Source organism: Chanos chanos, chromosome 12, assembly GCF_902362185.1.
Source record: "Chanos chanos chromosome 12, fChaCha1.1, whole genome shotgun sequence".
Taxonomy (NCBI): Eukaryota; Metazoa; Chordata; class Actinopteri; order Gonorynchiformes; family Chanidae; genus Chanos; species Chanos chanos.
In genome coordinates, this window is record NC_044506.1 from 16,483,634 (window position 1) to 16,501,140 (window position 17,507).

General features: G+C 42.5%; 1 protein-coding gene across 1 annotated transcript in view; it reads left to right on the plus strand.

Annotated features, from left to right (window-relative positions):
• The window catches only part of gabbr2 (gamma-aminobutyric acid (GABA) B receptor, 2), a 138,088-nt gene that overhangs the window by 16,464 nt on the left and 104,117 nt on the right, over positions 1 to 17,507 (plus strand). The window lies entirely within an intron of this gene.

Sequence of the window (17,507 nt, forward strand, 5' to 3'; positions counted from 1 at the left end):
ATTACAGCTAACCAAACACAAGCTTATTCTCTCTCTCTCTCTCTCTCTCTCTCTCTCTGCTCTCTCTGCTCTCACTGGAACTACGTAACTATCCCTATGCTTAATGTTCTGTGTCTCTGGGCTTGGGTTTGAAAGAAGCTTATAGCTTTTGTTTTTATTGAAGTTTAGACAATAGAACACTCACTAAGGATGCTAAAGGTTATTCTGAGTGAGAGCCCAGAACAGAATGAGAAACAAGTAATGAAGTTCATAAACTGAACTGAGTTTCAGAAATTCGTTCTCTCTAATGGTCACAAATCCTACAGCCACATCCCCAATTACCCCCCCCCCCTCCACCCCCCATCCCTCAGCTCCAGCAATAGTTCTCATTACATTGTGCAGATTGTGACATGTCTGGACCATTAGAAATGTCCACCCAGAAACCCATCCTCTGTCAGAGCAGGCAGACCTGTCCAGTCCAGTCCAGTTTCAGCTACCGCTCAGTGGCCACACAGCACAGCGCTCCACAGCCAGCCAAAGTCAGCTCACTGTCCTGATGATGCACTTCTAATGAAGAGTGGGAAAAGCCAAGCCAGGGTGACGTGTGGACCGCACCGGCCCAATCCGAGCAGCATCTGCTGAAGCGTTCTCTGCGAAGTAACATTTCCGTCCCCCTTTTCGATACGTCCTCCAAGCTCGTCCAATCAGAGGGGATCACGGTCGCTCTGATCGGGGTCAAAAACAGGACACGGCCGCCCGGGTAAACGTACGAAACCAAAGCGAACGGGCTGCCGAGCGCAAAAAAAAAAAAAAAAAGGCGGGAAAGGAGTGAAGAAAGAGTCACGATCAATGGATGTGGGCAGAGTGCGGGGGAGGCAGAGACCCCCTGAGTCGGGTGATTCACAGGCAGAATAAAAGACAGAGAGCCAGGGATAAGAATAAGCAAACAAACATCGATGATGTTACTGTGTGTGTACATGCGTGTGTGTACGTGCGTGTGTGTGTGTGTGTGTGTGCTTGTGCGTGCGCGCGCGCGTGCATGTGTGTGTGTGTGTTTGTGTGTGTATCACTGTGCACATGTGTGCGTGTGTGTATGTGCATGTGCCTCTGCCTGTGCCTGTGTGTGTGTGTGTGTTTGTGTGTGTTTCACTGCCACAGGTTGTTCCTGTTTTTCTTCTTCCTATGAAAAGGCATCAGATGTGGGCAGGGGGGGCATAAGTAAGCTAGTGCAGCACAAACACTATTGATAATTGCTCCCCATGGTCTACCTGTGTGCTTTTTTACTTATTTTGAATATTTCCACCTCTGCTCCATGGCTGCAAGGAAATGGATGTATTTATTCATACAAACATTTTTTTTCTTAAAGACAAAGCATTTTATGAAGGCATGAAGCCATTATGATGCATAAACCTGCACGTATAGAGGTCTGCTGAGGGGCTGCATCATTTTTTAATGGGGTTGGTCTGACAAAGCTTAAGATGGAAATCCCCAAAGCTGAATCCACCCCCTTCATTTTAGCATTAAGAGCCACACAGATCATTAAAGAGCGAGAATCCATTCTGACTTAAACAAAGAATTAAAGTTTAAAAAGGTGACTCACATCTCTGGAGATGTACACCGTGGTGCAGAGTTAAAATTGTTTCTGAAGGCTTGGAGGAGCAGCAGAGCAAAATTATTCCAGCATCAAACTATGTTTAGTAAACCAATGGTTAGAAATGGCTTAAAAACTGTCCACAGCCTTTTTCATGTGCTGTTCTCTTTTTATATTTACTGAACGTGCTTAGTGGGTATCTGTGAGAAAAATAGGATTGTGTCGGCTTGTGATTTGTGAGAATTCCCTGTGTAACAGGAGTCAAATGTTTGTCACTATGCAAAAGCGGTTTGCGTCCTCCGGTTTTCCGAAGCATTCCTGGAGTCTGACACCGAAAGCCAAAGGGAGAAGTATTCCTTGGGGAAAGCGCACAGACCGAAAGCACTTCGATTCAATTTAAGATGTTGTCATTTATGAAAACGCTGCATTTATGACTCTCTGCAGTCCTGTAACCATGGAAACAACTCTGACTTGAGCAAAAAAAAATCCTGATTTTATTCAAAGAACACCGAGAAACACATATGCAAACGCACTTGTACATATACACATAGTCATTTACAAGGTCACATAAATAGTCTTTCTCATACTCAAAGAATGACATGTGAAAACACACACAAACAAACAAAGTCATGACTGCAAGCACACCCACCCACCCACACACACACAGAGACACAGAGACACACACACACACACACACACACATGCACACACGCACACAGGCACACACACACACATTCATGCAAACATGCAAACACACACAGCAATCATCTCCTTCAAGTCCTGCCAGTACAATTAAAATCAAAGTTTTCTTTGGATAAAGATTAATCAGTTAACCCCCCAACAGGTATCCAGTTTCCATGGCAACACCTTGCCGACTGGGAAACAGACTAATCCAGTTTTCACTTGGGTTCCACAAACACCACATGCAGATACACATACATCAAATGAAATGAGTCGCACAGTGGCCTTCCCATATCTTTCCCTAATGATGAAATGAGTTATAAGTTGGCAAGAGAATAACGCGTCAGATATCTGCCTTACACTTTGCTCTTCTTTGTGATGGTGATGTTTTTCCCTCTACTTTTTCCTACAATCTGCAGCTCACGCTTGAATGCTTTAATGATTACAGTGCTCATTAGGATGAGGGGGCCGCCCGGGAGAGAAAAGTAGAGGGAGAGAGAGAGAGAGAGAGAGAGAGGGAGAGAGAGAGAGAGAGAGAGAGAGGGAGAGGGAGAGAGAGAGTTAAAAAGGGAGATGATAAGGGGCAGAGAAAGAGAAAGAGAAAGAGTCATTCAAAATGAGAGAGTGAGTGACAGAGAGTGATAGAAAGAGAGAGAGAGAGAGAGATAAAGAAAAAGAGAAATGCACCAGCTCTCTGCTCTCTCCTGCAAATGTGTGTCTGTGCCCACGCTCTACCTCCCACATCATCACATCGAATGCAATGCTAACTTCTCCCTCCTCCTGCTGTCTCTTCCCCTCTCTCTCCCTCTCCCTCTCCCTCTTCCTCTCCCTATCTGTCTCTCTCTCTCTCCCTCTCCCTCTCCCTCTCTCCTTTCCTTCCCTGACAGTGAGCAGTTTGAATTATTTCACTTCAGGGTCCCCCTAATGTGTGTTCCAGCTGTGTGTCTGCACAAGGCTATGAGAGAATAAATTCTGTTACATTCATTTCACAGCAAAACATACTGGATCGAGGTGCAGTTCATGCTTTTAAATTCTGTTTGGCGGTTTTGAATTCCATAGGCCATCAAGAATAACCAGATGGTGAATGGCAATCCATTAGCCACAGCTGAAGTTACCTTGTATGAATGCAACATACACTATAAGCCTTTTGTATGTGAGGCGGTTTGGCTCACACATGCTGTTTTAAACTAACAATGACTACAGTATATGCACTGGTGCCTGAGGTTTTTAAAAAGGCAAAGCATACTATAAAGCATACTATTCAAATGGGTCTCAGCAAAACAGACAGCCTTCATCATCCAGGGTTATGGGTTCTTACTAGCCCCGCAGATGTTGGGAAACAGAGAGAGAGAAAGAGAGGGAGAGAGAAACAGACAGAGAGGGAAGGAGGGGAAAGAGAGAGAGAGAGAGAGAGAGGTGCAGAAGGTGTCTGGCCTTCAGATGAAGATGAGGAGTGACAGTATGAGAGCAGAATTCTGCGCCTCTTTCATCATTCTGTACCAGCTCCTGGAGTCTCTCTCTTTCTCTCTCTCTCTCTCTCTCTCTCTCTCTCTCTGTAGAATATGCAGAGTTTTGGAGGCTGTTTGTGTACTTCCTCCCCTCACGTCCTCCTCAGGTTTGAGCCATGGCTGTGGTGCAGGTGTCCCTGGCTTTAGTCACGCGTGATGATGTGTGGCTGACGAATGGGAGCGAGGCAGCCTGTTCCTGGGCTGTTTGGTTTGTCACAGGCCCTGCCATAAGGGAGGGAACTCCTGTGGGTTTACTCCCATCCCCGTTATTCTCTTTCACTTACACACAACCTGACCACTGTTCTGAGACCTGGGACTCATTCCAACCGGCAAAAACAGAGAAAAAAAAAAGAAATCTGTTACTGTCAGAACCACATCGCTTCACAACAGTCATTCCCATTAGTCCAGTGCTTAGCTCTGTCTGATATTTATGAATATGACATTTGAGTCTGAAGAATGTAAAAACATATGAAATTGATATAAACACTGATGCTGAAAATCGAATTATGAAACTATGATGGTCATGTCATGTAGCGCATGTATTAATGCAAAAGAAAAAGAAAGAAAAAAAAAAACCCCTCTGATATCTCATTGTGAACAGTTTAGCATGACAGAATCTTATGGAGGTTAGCTCTCATGATAAATTCATTTTCATCTTGCAGTGGAATATCTGGCAAGCAAAAGAGTTCAGTTCAGCCACTGACTAGCACATCTCACACGACGTGCACCCGTTCCCATTGCCAACACTCTTAATTATGTAAGTCTGGATTCAGCCTCTGGTCTGCCGTCTCAGAGAAAACATGTGTTTCTACGCATTTTTTTCTTGTTGTTGTTGTTGCTCTTTTTTGTCATATTTTGCTTTTGGTACCGACCTTGTGAGTTTCATTTTACTCACCCGTCGAATCTGCACGGCCGAAAGTCGAACCCTTCAAGAAAAATCTTTTACGCGCTAAAACAAGCCACCGTGAGGTGTTTTTGTGGTTCTATGCGATATTGCGTGTCTAAAAATGGACTTGCTGGACTTGCAGAGTGGCCAGCGGGCACAGGATGCAGTTAAAGCAGAATCAGCGTGTCCGATTTTTACATTTGTCCTGGCTGCTAACTGGACCTCAGCATACTTAATGAGGCTTGAAAAGGCCAATGAAAAAAAAAAAAAAAAAAAAAAAAAAGTTCAGTCCCAGTTCTCAACTCATCAAAATATGTAGTGTCCTGTATTCAAACCACTGGAGACCCATTCAGTAGCCTTGGGACCTTTAAGACTTTTAGTACACTAGTTTCCTCATGTAAGATTATTGTTATTCATCAATGGGCACAATAGTTGCAGAGGTATATAGTTTTGGAGCACTGAATGGGATGGAAACTTTCTCTGTCTCTTTCTCTTATCCATCTTTTTCTCTCCCTTCCTCTCCCTCTCTCTCTCTCTCTCTCTCTCTCTCTCTGTGTGTGTATGTATGTATGAGTTATGTATGTGTGTGTGAGTGTGTTAGAGCTATGGCTGCAACTGCTACTCCCGTCTCACTAATTTACCTCCACAGCCAATTTTTATTACTTCATGATTCCCATTCTCTTGTAGGTCTGATACATAGCTACTTCACAGATGTTGTTGTCCTTGCAATGTCTGGCAGATCTGTCTTGCCGATCGGCTATACAGGTATATCTTTAAAAGCAAGAGACCAGCCTTATTTTCTCCCCGTTCCTCCCAGTGTGTGTGATAGCCCCACCTGCTCCATTCCCTGACTCAAGTTTAACCTTCTCCCTTTTCGGTTCTGCCCAGCTGCAGATGGCATTTTCTGTGGACTGAACCCAAAAAGGTTCCAATAGTAGTACCACTCAACTGAATCAGACATGTGGCACTGGATCTCAAGGTCCGTGTCACATCATCCCGAGGACTACGAGATCTAAAAGGTCTCACACCACTAACTGATCTCGGCCCCAGGCTGTTTACACTCCAGTCTGCTCATATCTGCGGGACATGGCAGTTAAAAAGGCCATAAGAAAACGAAAAAAAGGTTACCTGTCTTTCTGCTGAGTTGGTTTAAGTCACCTGCGCGTACAGTTCTTGTTTGTAAATCAGTGAAGTGCACTGCCTTATATGTGAAACCTAATGACTGGTTCATCAAAACTGCCTTTAGACAACTTTTCCTTACATTTGAACTGACGTGAAATAACGGGAATCTGAAAGCCTGAGTAATGCATCACTGGGTTTTGCTTCATAGCACATGAAAAAAAATTATTCTTCGAAGCCTATTTCTTTATGACTGTGTGTCTATGTCTCTGTGTGTATGTGTGTGTTTTAAGAGTGATAAAGATAATACAGATCAGTACACTAATCATATATTGACTGTCCAGTGGGAATGCAGTGGATGAGATAGAGGGAACACTGAATGAAACATGCGCGGCTGTATAATCCTACTCTAGCTTACAGAATCAGATCGTGTCACCATATGTTGACAAATCCTACTGATCCCCTGTTGGTCAGCATTACCACGGTTCAAATCAACTCAATCCTGACTATCTATTCAAACAACCCTTGTGCTGAGACCTACAGCCTGTGAGGTCCAGATTTAAGGGCGGTCACCCCTGACCTGCCGCAGATATTTGATGAACAAGTTTTAATCTTCTGGGATGGATGGGACACTAAGCCTCTGTGACTTGAGGAATATATCTCGAGTTTATAGAGATCGATAACGCACATTTGGTTATGGTGTAACACAAGAAATGCTTAAAAATAACAATGAAAGGGAGGAGTTATCCTCCCTGTGGTGGTCTTATGCAATTTCTCCATCCAAAAAGGTAAAAGACAAACACAGGATGTGAAGGGGCTGGGTCGAATGACATGAGGAAATGATTCTTATTCCGGCGAATCTCGATGTGTTCGATGTATCTCAGTTTTCAGCTGTAATCAAGACTTACTACCTGTGATCTTGTTCAAATATTAATTTGTAATCTGAGATTCCTGAATAATGGGCAGGCTGTGGTTATAGTTGATATTATGATATGGGATATTTTAGAGAGGTATACCGTGCTGTAGGTTTACATAACATAGCGATATTGTCACAGTTTATCCACTTGACGGTTGCCCTTTTTTATGGAAGGTGATCCAGAGAGTATTATCGATATTGCTGTGATACAGTCACCGAGGAGTGCATACTGAAAATTACAGAGTCATTTATCAAAACCATTAGGAAAAAAAAAAAACAAAAAAGTCAGACGCCAAAGGCTACACAACAGGCCACCGGCAAATGGGAGCTATCATGAGGAACCGGAACTTTCTACAGCAAAAATGTAACTTTTCTTACTCCAGAGATACTCGTTCCTCTCTTAAAAGAATATAAGGTTACAACCTGTAAAAAAAAAAAAAAAAACTTTAGTTCAGGTAAACAGGATCATTATGCTAGCTTTTGCTCATTAAAAGACGGTCCTCTGGCATAACATGAATGGAAAATGAATAGAACTTGTACATTGCCAGTGCAACTTGATGAACCATGACTCTATCTATATGAAGACTATGTATGGAAGAGAAGTATGTGCTTATGTCACTCAAAGACAGAGTGGAGAGGGTGCATAAACAGGAACTGATGAATTTTTGATGCGGTATAGGAGGAGTCTGGCCGCGTAGCTTCATGACCTACTTTAGCTGTCGTGGATCGCCTTGTACTTGATACGCCTACCAAAAAAAAAAAAAAAAAAAAGGAAAAAACAAAAGAAAGAAAAGAGCAACACGTGAATCAAGGGCCGAGAGTCAAAAATCAAAACATCAGTCGGTTGGACGGCTGGTCGTTTTCTGGCATTCGAGGAGTTTCCTTTTCGACGCTGAGAGGTTCTGAGCGTCTTTTTTGTCGGTTTGCTTTTATCTCTGCGTCTCAAACAGCTGGCTGAGACTAAGATGGTGGCTCTTGTGTAATGAGGCATTTTTATTTTTAGGCGTCCTCTGTTTTATTCAAAAGCCTCTTAATGGCAGCAGTCCTCTTCCACAATGTTTGTGCTGATTCTGTGGATTCTGTCACGGGAAACTGGTCTCGCTAAACTCGCTTGCAACTCTCTGGTCATTGCCTCCTCACAATGCGTTACGCTTTGAAACTGTGGCCTTGACACACAAATTGATTTCCCTTTAGCCCTCTGCCCATCCTTTCTCTTTTTCTCTTTCTTTTTTTTTTCTTTCTTTCTCTTTAATCTTTCTCTGTCTTCTTTTTTCCACTCTCTCTGTAGCTATGGCAACATCATGTCTGATATTATGTCCTCAAATGAGACAGTATTGTCCGATAGCCAGACTCTGGCAATAGACCTTCTCTCTAGTTACATGTGAAGTCAAGTGTGTGTGTGTGTGTGTGTGTGTGTGTGTGTGAGAGAGAGAGAGAGAGAGAGAGAGAGAGAGAGAGAGTAGGATGGGGTTGAGAGAGAGAGGGGGAGAGAGAAAGAGAGAGAGAGAGAGAGAGAGAGATGATGTGAAAGAGTGTGATGGGGTCGAGAGAGAGAGAGAGGGAGATAGAGAGAGAGAGAGAGAGAGAGAGAGAGAGAGAGAGAGCATGCATGCATTCCTTCAGCCCTTAAAGGATACTTAGAAAGCAGCTGATTAATCCTGTGCAGTTATCCGTTCATTCAGCAGTCGAGTGTTTGTTTCTTTCATTACGCGCCGTCCCATACCTGTCGGCCACCTGCTCACAGCTTTGCTCTGTTTTTGAATACCGAATGCTCGCTGATTGCCAGAGGTCATTTGTTGGCTCCTCTTGTTCTTTTTTTTTGTTTTGTTTTTTTGGAAACATGTGCAGGTTGATGAATCTGTGTTCCTGTCACTTGCTTTGTACCATGCAATCAATGGTGGGCCAGTGGCACTCAAAGCTCTTTATGTGAACAGGCTCTCCAGCCCAACACATCACAATGCCTCTGCATAATCTCTCACATCAATGCATCTACATGCTGCCTTTTATTTTCTCTCCCTATACTATGCTTTAAAAACCTTTTCATTAAGTGTTCGCATCTGTTACACATTAAAGGTTTAACAACCACAACAACAACAACAACAACAACAATAATAATAATAATGATAATAAGGTCATCAAAGACAAAGCCATCAGGACTCAGGAACCAAAAACTGTCTTTTTCCAGTAAATCTTAAGCAAAACCCTCTGGCTGAACTTTCAACAGCAGTAACAAGGTCAAACAAAAAAAGCACTTTGAGACAGTGTGTTTGTGTGTATGTGTGTGTGTCTGTGTGTGTGAGCCTACTTTCCTGGGCTGAACGGAGTAAATATTGTACACTGGGCTTTGGGGCTTATCTGTTTGAAACTCTTGTAAAACTGAGAAAAGACAGAGTAAAGGCCAGTTTGAACTCTCTTGACTCTCAGTGTTGTATTGTCATGTGCTGGTTTGTCAACGCATTTCATTTATCTACATGTAAGACATCAGAGATGTTATATAGAAGTGTCCTTTGATGGCCATGATGACATAATGAGAAATTATAGCAACTTCTGTCTGTTGACAATATGTAAAGCCCACTGTATATAATACCAAATCATGTACTGTCACACAGGTTTTAAAGTACTGTAATAGAAATGACACCAAATAATATTTCTTGGGTTGTATTAAAACTTGCCCTTAGTAAGAAATGTCATAAGTTCAGATATGTCCTCGTAAAACTGACAACAGCTTTAATGTTGCCTCTGATAGCTGCTATTAAAGGTTTATGGCATGGTTATTACTATCTTATTACACATTATTTTTCTTGCTCTACAGAATTTTATAACCGATATAAATTATAGTTTGGGTGCCAAAGGCTGGCTGACTTCATTTCAAAATCCAAATGGGTTTTTTTCCCCTCTGTTGCTGGTATGTAGATTATTCATCTGAAATAGCCTCTGATGACTGAATCACATGGCTAATCAGATGAAGTCATGAGCACAGATGCAGTCCTTGTCAGTCCAGTCCAGCCAGAGAGACTTTAATATGACAATGCTAGTCAGCTGTCCACCCCAAGCACTGCCCTATGACCAAGAGCAGGCAGCTTGATGAATGACTGCCATTACTCTAGACATTATGGGCACTCTTTCAGTGGACACAGACCAGGCAGGCTTTAGGACCCAGAGGAAAATACCATGCTCAGCAGGGGCTGCCTGCTCTCACACCATTATGGTCCACCAGCCAGTCATATATAGACACACCTAGAGCAAATATCCTGACATGTCATGCATCGCCTCGTACTTAATGCACGCTGATAAATGCTGAGAGGTTTGACTGAACACCTCTCAGAGACAATGTTGTACATATGTGTATGTGTACAAAATATTTGTCTTCTTCTATTTTTTTTTGGTTGCGGTGGCCCCCCCCCCCCCCCCCCCCCCGCCCTCGCAAGACACTTAATGGTCTCATCCATTGCAAACAGGGTAATGCGAAACAAATGATGCTGGCATGCAAGTTAAGGACAAGGGCTGAGGTTTCAAAAATGGAATTTCTCCACCGAAAAGGCCATGGTGCTCTAAGTAATAACCTGTCTGTCTCAGAACCATCTATCAAGCCTGGCCTTGACTGTCAGAGAGAGGGAGAGAGGAGGAAGGAGAAGCCCGGTTACTTTGGGCCCCTGGAATGCATCCCTCTCCTGCGAGCACTGAGGATAATTCAGTTGCGTGTGTGTGAAGAGCTCTCACTTCTGGGGCATCTCCAGACTTGGAGGAGTAGCGTTTAAAATTTTTTTTTCTGTTTCTTTTTTTTTTTTTCTTGGAGGGGCTGGAACGCTTTGAAGTTTGAAGTTTTCGCTTTCCAACCCCATGTTTTTGTTTACAATTTTGTCGCCACGGAGACTCTCCGTTCTGTCTTTGATGTCCAAAAAAGGGTATAATTTGTAATGAATTTGAGAGATTTGTTGGTCCATCAACATGATAATAGTTGTATTATCTAAAGTTATATGTTAAATTATATGTTACAGCACTCATTTAGAAGGGATTAATACAATGTATACTATCAGCGATCGTTTAAGATTACATACATGAGAGTATGCGGTTTGAATTTAAAAAAAAAAATATATATAGAAGAAAATGACCCAGAACCGAAATGTTTTTGAAAGAAAATACAAAGGAAAACTCCTGAGGAAGACAGCAGTGGTGATTAGGCGATGGAGGATTACAGAATGGGTCCATTTTGTAAAATACTAAAGGGCCAAACAAACAGTGCAAGATGCCTGGAGCTCAGGACATTTTGCCTACAGGACTTAGTGCGGTTACTTTCTTTCCTTTCATCCTGGGTTTGATGTTATACTCTACACTGTATCACCACAATTATCCAAAATGGGAGTAATTACCCCTGCCTCCTCTCCCTGGCACTCTGGAGAGGTATCCTGGGGAGAATGGAGGACCCCAGGCCAAGAAATAATTAACTTGGTAATGGCCTTACTCCTCAGTCATGCTTCTCATTCTGTCGCTTTCCATGTTTCTACCAATTAAGCAAGGAGATGCTGCGCATTGTTTCTCAACTGTTTCTGTACGAGGGCTCTAATTTGCATTCTGTTTTTATGTTTGTTCATTGTAGATTGGCTATTTGCAGGTCCAGACCCTAGAAGAATGCTGGAGGGACAACACCCCTCCCTCGACCACAGGACTTCCACAGAGTATTAGAGCGGGATTGGCTAGACACACAAATTCTTAATTTCTTTCTTCATTCTTTTTTTTTTTTTTTTCAGAGAAATTTTAGGGTCTTTCAGAGGGAACACAAACCAGAGCAGAGCATTTTCGCTCTCTGCTCATGTCGAGAAAGATCTAAGAGACCTCTGTTTTTTTTTTTTTTTCCCCCCCGTTAAAGCGCTGATCATTACATAACAGCCAAACGTATTCAAACATGTTACCGAACACAATAAATGCATACGTTAAACCTACTCCACTGCTCATTCAGGGCGCTGTCTGTTCTCCCGTTTGGACCCACTACAAAGCAGCAAAGCCAATAACAAATCTGCTTCACTCATCCCTGTGAGATCCTCCATACATCACAAACTGCTAATAAAGCCTCAGCATACTAACAATGATCTTTCCTCCCCAGTACCACAGCGAGTGTAAGACTAATCCACAGTGGTACAGAGCGGAGGAGGGACAGGAATGAGAGGCAGTGAGAGGCATCTGATGGTAATCTGAGCATGGCTAGGCCACCCTGTTTTTGTCTCTGTGGCACCATGCTAGAGGCAAACAACTGGCAGAGGTCTGAACTCCATCTGTTTTAGTGGGATTTAGGGCTTGTAACATAGGCCTATTTATCTATTTTTTAGGTTTTATATATATATATATGTATATATATATATATATATATATATATATATATATATCAGGAGGCCTGAGTATTTGCTTTAGCACATCCCATTGATGTGTTACTCGGGGAAGCAATCCTGCCACAACTAAAGGCTGCCCAGATGCAAGACTTTGTTCCAGCCCCGAGCTAACACAGTACTTATATACAGGATACAGTACATGGGAACTGGTCAGCGATCTGATAGGCTGAGTGTGTTTGTATAGCGTTTGTATAAGATTCCTATACCTGATGCATAGATTCATCCTGCAGTATTAGATTTGTTCCTTCTAGCCCCTCCACTCTCAGTCAGTCAATGTGGTCTTTGGCCAAACACTCAGGGGTTTGCTGTATGAATGTTGCTATGGATTTAGAATACTTGGTTTGGGTTATGCTTTGTGCAGTGTGTCAAAATCTCATTTTAAAATCCTAAAAGTAAACTTCTGACTGGTTGCGCGGGGCCCTCGCTGACGTCCGAAAGCCCGGGCTGCGTGTATCGAGGTCTTAAAAAGCATGGCAGATTTGTTCGCGTGAGTGAAGCGTTCTGCTTTCCCAGGACAAGTCAAGAGGAAAAAATGTCGAGCTCTTTAGAGCTGGTATTTTCTCCATCCGACAGCTTTTTTTGGGAGGGGGTAGGGGGTGTATTTTTTTCCAGACAACGGTCTCAATGTCACTGCTACCGTTCATGGGAGTCAGACTGCACTAGACATGGTTTGACCCTTGTTCTGGCCAACAGTTATTCTGTGGTCTATTTCTGCCGCGGCGAATCCGCTGACTGGCAGTTGAAATCGGCGCGATTGTTTCAAATAAAGCATTAATGACAAGGCTTTGACTTAAATGCAAACAATTAAAAACAGAATTGAGCAATATGACCTTTCAGGCCAGATCACCATCTGGTGAAGCAGTTTAACAAAGGTTGATATGAATAACCATCTTTCCTCAGGGATCAAAGGGTGTGTAACCTGCTCTATGTTATTGTGTGAATTAGGTCAAATGTTACAGGAATGTAACTGTTTAGATAAGCATACATCTGCATTTTTGAATTAAGTTATTATTTAACTCCTTATGTTTAAAAGTCATATCTGAAAGGATGTAGTCATGTTTTGTCTCTTTTGCTGTGCGTTTCTCCTGTGTAAATTAATTAGAATTACATCATAATTATTTCCTTAAAAACCCTCAGTAGCAGTATCACATGTGTGTTAATAAGCTCCTTAATTTCATCTCCAGATATGCATCACTAACATGTTAATGCTAATCCTTCACCATTTAGTCACTAAAGGGTGAAACGGGTCCATGGATGGCAAATCCCATCTCTCTTCTCCACATACAGACCTCAGTCTTCATACCCATAAAACTTCATGGCTTTCTTTTATCTCTCTGCTCTCTCATTTGTTTTTTTATTGTGTATTTTATATGTCGGATGTATGGTAATTTGGAAGGCTGGTGGTATAGATAATGATGTGGTGATAGGTTATTAAAGAGGTTTTCAGGTTTATTATGTCATCAGCTGTTGCATGAATGCTGTTACTAACATAGTCCTCCTGCCATATGCCTCTCTGACATCATCATTCTGACTTTCATCTGACACCTTTGCTGTACAATCTTGATTCTCCAGAGTTTCTGCCCTGATTTTCAGAGAGCGCTTTCAGAGAGCCAAACCCCACACGGACAGAGCGTACAGGATGTGCATTTTGAATTAGGGGAGATGTGGTGATGGAAATGAATTTGGAAAAAAACATTCAAGGATAACCTTTTTCGGCACGGTTTCGGATTCTGTCACCGTTCTTGCATTTTGTGCACGTGAGCAAATTCATTGGAGGGTGCAGTTGCTTTTTACCGTTAGATTTTTGTTTCAGATTCTCTTTTGTCAGGTCATTCTGACAAGGTTATCTACTGAATTTCGTTCGGCCGGAGGTATAAGCCACCTCTTGTGAAGTGTTTCTCTCAAACGGAGAAGCTCTGTGCTTTGTGCTCTTGCACATTTGTCTGCATTGCAACTGGATCTCTGAATGTCTCTCCCTCCCTCACGATACACAGACAATTCTATTTTGGTGTGTCATGTGTGGCCCTTCATTTGTAAAGCATAATATTGTGCATGCCATTAGTGAACTCCCTGAGTACAGACCAGATTGCAAGTAACACAGTTCTCTCTGCTTGGGTTCCCTCTCTCTCTCTCTCTCTCTCTCTCCCTTTCTGAGTGTGTGTGTGTGTGTGTGTGTGTGTGTGGTGCACTGCCGCGGGCCTCAGGTTGCTTATTTGAGTGCAGTAATTTGCCATTGACTGGAGACTGGTGCAGCTGCTGCCGTGCGTGCCGCTAACAAGGCATTTCATCATGCTTAGCTTGCCTTGATTAGGCCTTGTTGTTATCACAATATCACCAATGGCCATTTCACCACACTGCCCAAAGATGTCCTTGGAAATAGTGTCATTAATAATCCTTGGCTCCCTCTTCCTCCGGCTTGTCATGCATCCTGACTGCAAATTTTGAGCAATTAAGGTGTCCTTGTCTGTATTTACATCTTGTTTGATTTATTCAGATAAATACACATCTTACGATAATTATTTGATGTGTATTTTCAATGTGTGTTGGTGCTGACAATTTTACGCTCTAAGGATTTCAATAATCATGTACAGCGCGCTTCTACATTTGTCTCTTTTCAGTCCTCACTCCCTTTACAGAGACTATTCTTCATTTTTGTTGACCAGGTATTTTTCTGGTAATTTTCTGTGTGTGTTCAGTAGAGAGTTGTACTATTGGCCCCTGTGATTGTGGTTGGGTGGTCAGTCATTGTCTGTGTTGCCGTGCAACTGTGAGTGAGGGAGTGAATGAAAGGAGTCGTTTGGCGCTCTGGGAGCAGTCTGGAGTTTGCCTGAACCTGACCCAAACCATTGGCTGATACCTTCCAATCTCTACTGGCTGCATCCCAAGCACCAGAGAATAGATTGACCCAATCGATTGTCTCCAAATGGCATCAAAATCCCTGAATTAGATTGCACTGTGAAATACAACATTTAAGCCTTGGTTGGCAGCGGTGAAAAGTGTTGAAGTCTGAGAGCATGCTGTCATTTGGCCGCACTTAGTTAGTTTAAGTAGTTTATCTGTCTATAAAGAGCTAAGTTCTCCAATTTTTCTATTGTCAAAAAAAGAAAGCTTTGACTCCACATGGGGCAAAATCCTCTGTAAAGTGAGAAAAAAGAGCCATCCAAAGGCTTTTTTCTTCTTTTTTTTTTTTTTTGCTTATAATACCCCAATAATTCACTGACCTTAGATAGTGCATAAACCTGTTTACAGCTAAACTCAGAATCAAAGCATTCCGAAAAAAATGCTAATCTGTATTTCTTTTTTTCTGCCGCAGATTGAAATAATGGCTCATTAAGAGCAGCAGCCGCGTGGGTAAGGCCCGCCGGTGGTCCTGCCTTTATGAATGTAGCTTCACTCAACTTCTCTTTCTTTTTTCTGTACCCGGCTCAGCTTTTGTCTAAACTCAACCCCTAAATGTTACCTCTTTTTGAATAGTTTCTGATTAATAGCTCCACAATTGTAACACCTAATCACCACTAAATATAGTTGTCAATGCCTGCCTGGCCTCCTCCTTCGTTTAGTGTTCAAAATGGCACGCGCGTTCCCATGGTAACACGGTCAAAGCCTTCTAGGCAGATTGTGGAGACGTGCCTGATGAGGCAAACTACCGCATGGCTTTGATTGTTCTCAGAAGCTTGCTCTCTGTTTGACAGAGGAAATGGCTGTACTGTGGAGGTATGACCATGCTTTCACTCCTTTCAATGGAGAATGGCCAGCTTTGGTGACTGAATGAGCTGTGTGTATGTGTGTGTATGTATGCGTGTGTGTGTGTGTGTGTGTGTGTGTATACACTATATATATATATATATATATATATATATATATATATACACACACACACACAAATATATATATATATCTCACAAAAGCTTGGTATTGGTCAAAATGGCCTCTCTATTGCTTCTCCTATCTATAGAAATCAAATGAGGAGCATATGGGAGACAGGGGAAGGACCAGGGGGGGTCCTGATAAGTAACCAACTTAAAGCACTTAGATACAAAGACTAACCAGAACCTCTCATAATTTTCTGCGAGTAAAATAAAAAATTCAATTAGATTTTTTTTTCCAGAAGCCCTCATTGCTCCCTGCACCATAGGACGTCACCCATTTTCTGCATATTTCACTGCTGTTTTGGGTTATAAATATAATTTCCATAATAACAAACAGGCAAATAAAAACAATGTTTTGCACACATGTATTTTCACAGTTGCTGGCAGGAGAAATGAAATGAATATTGCTAAAATATGTAAATGAGAATCTTTTTCGAAAGCCTGCTGTTTTATTCAGCAATATGGACATGATAACTTCAAGAGACATACCCTGCAGTGCCTAATCGCACGTTCTTTCATTTCATACTACACACTCTATTTTATACAATGCTATTTTTAACTCAAAAAAGCTTGCTTGTTAGTTTGTGTCTACATGTACTTTGCGTGTGTGTGTGTGTGTGTGTGTGTGTGTGTGTGTGTGTGTGTGTGTATGGAGTGTCATCTCTCACAGATTTCATCCAGTGTGTTACATGCTGTTCTTGTCAGAGTATTCAGCTTCGTACTTGTCAGAGGGGTCTGCTGTCTGTAGAGCACTGAGAAGCTCAGAGAGTGGTTAAGAGAAGTTCTTTTCACCTATTGAATAAACTCAGTGGGACTGTAGTCCTTGGAAAGGCACAGCACAAACATACCTGATCTGAACAACATAAGATGTCCACATTGCAGAGCCTTGATTGAGTCCCAGAGCTTAGTATCATAGCATCTTCCCAGCCTGGATTCAGGACTCAGTAGAGTGACAATAATAGACCCCAAAGAAGAGTTTATAGGGGATTTGGAATATCATCACAAACACAGAAAATCAGACCAAAAAAAAACAGTAAGCGGCTCATGTTGTAATTGATTGACCTACCCCCCCCCCCCCCCCCCATTCCCCACTCCAGAGCCAGGAGTGTTGCCATAGTGAGATGAAATGGCTGCAGAGTGTTGTAGAGGTGCAATTGCCCTCTCCCAGGGGGCAGCTCTGTATATAGGACCACACTTTCTCATACATTTCAATTGAAAAAGGAGACCAGAGCCGTTCTCACATATGCACTACAGACTATGTCTGCTGAATCAGGTTCACATTTTGTCCAAAGTGGCCCTTTCACACATGTTGCACACAACCAGACACTGTTAGTGTCAGTCGTTTTCTCACCTACCAAAATACTCCGTTTGGTTTGGGCGAGGGATGGCACCTGGGTAGAGCGTGCAGGAGGCAGGACATGACGCAAAAAGTACTCTGCGAAAATTGCAGTGTTTTGTTTGCAACACGTCGGAAAAGGCGGATGAGGCTACTGACTTTTGTCTGACGTCAGTCCTTACTGACAGAGATTCCCGATTCTTGTCGTCTCTCCAGTTAGACGTTTTCGTTGGCATCT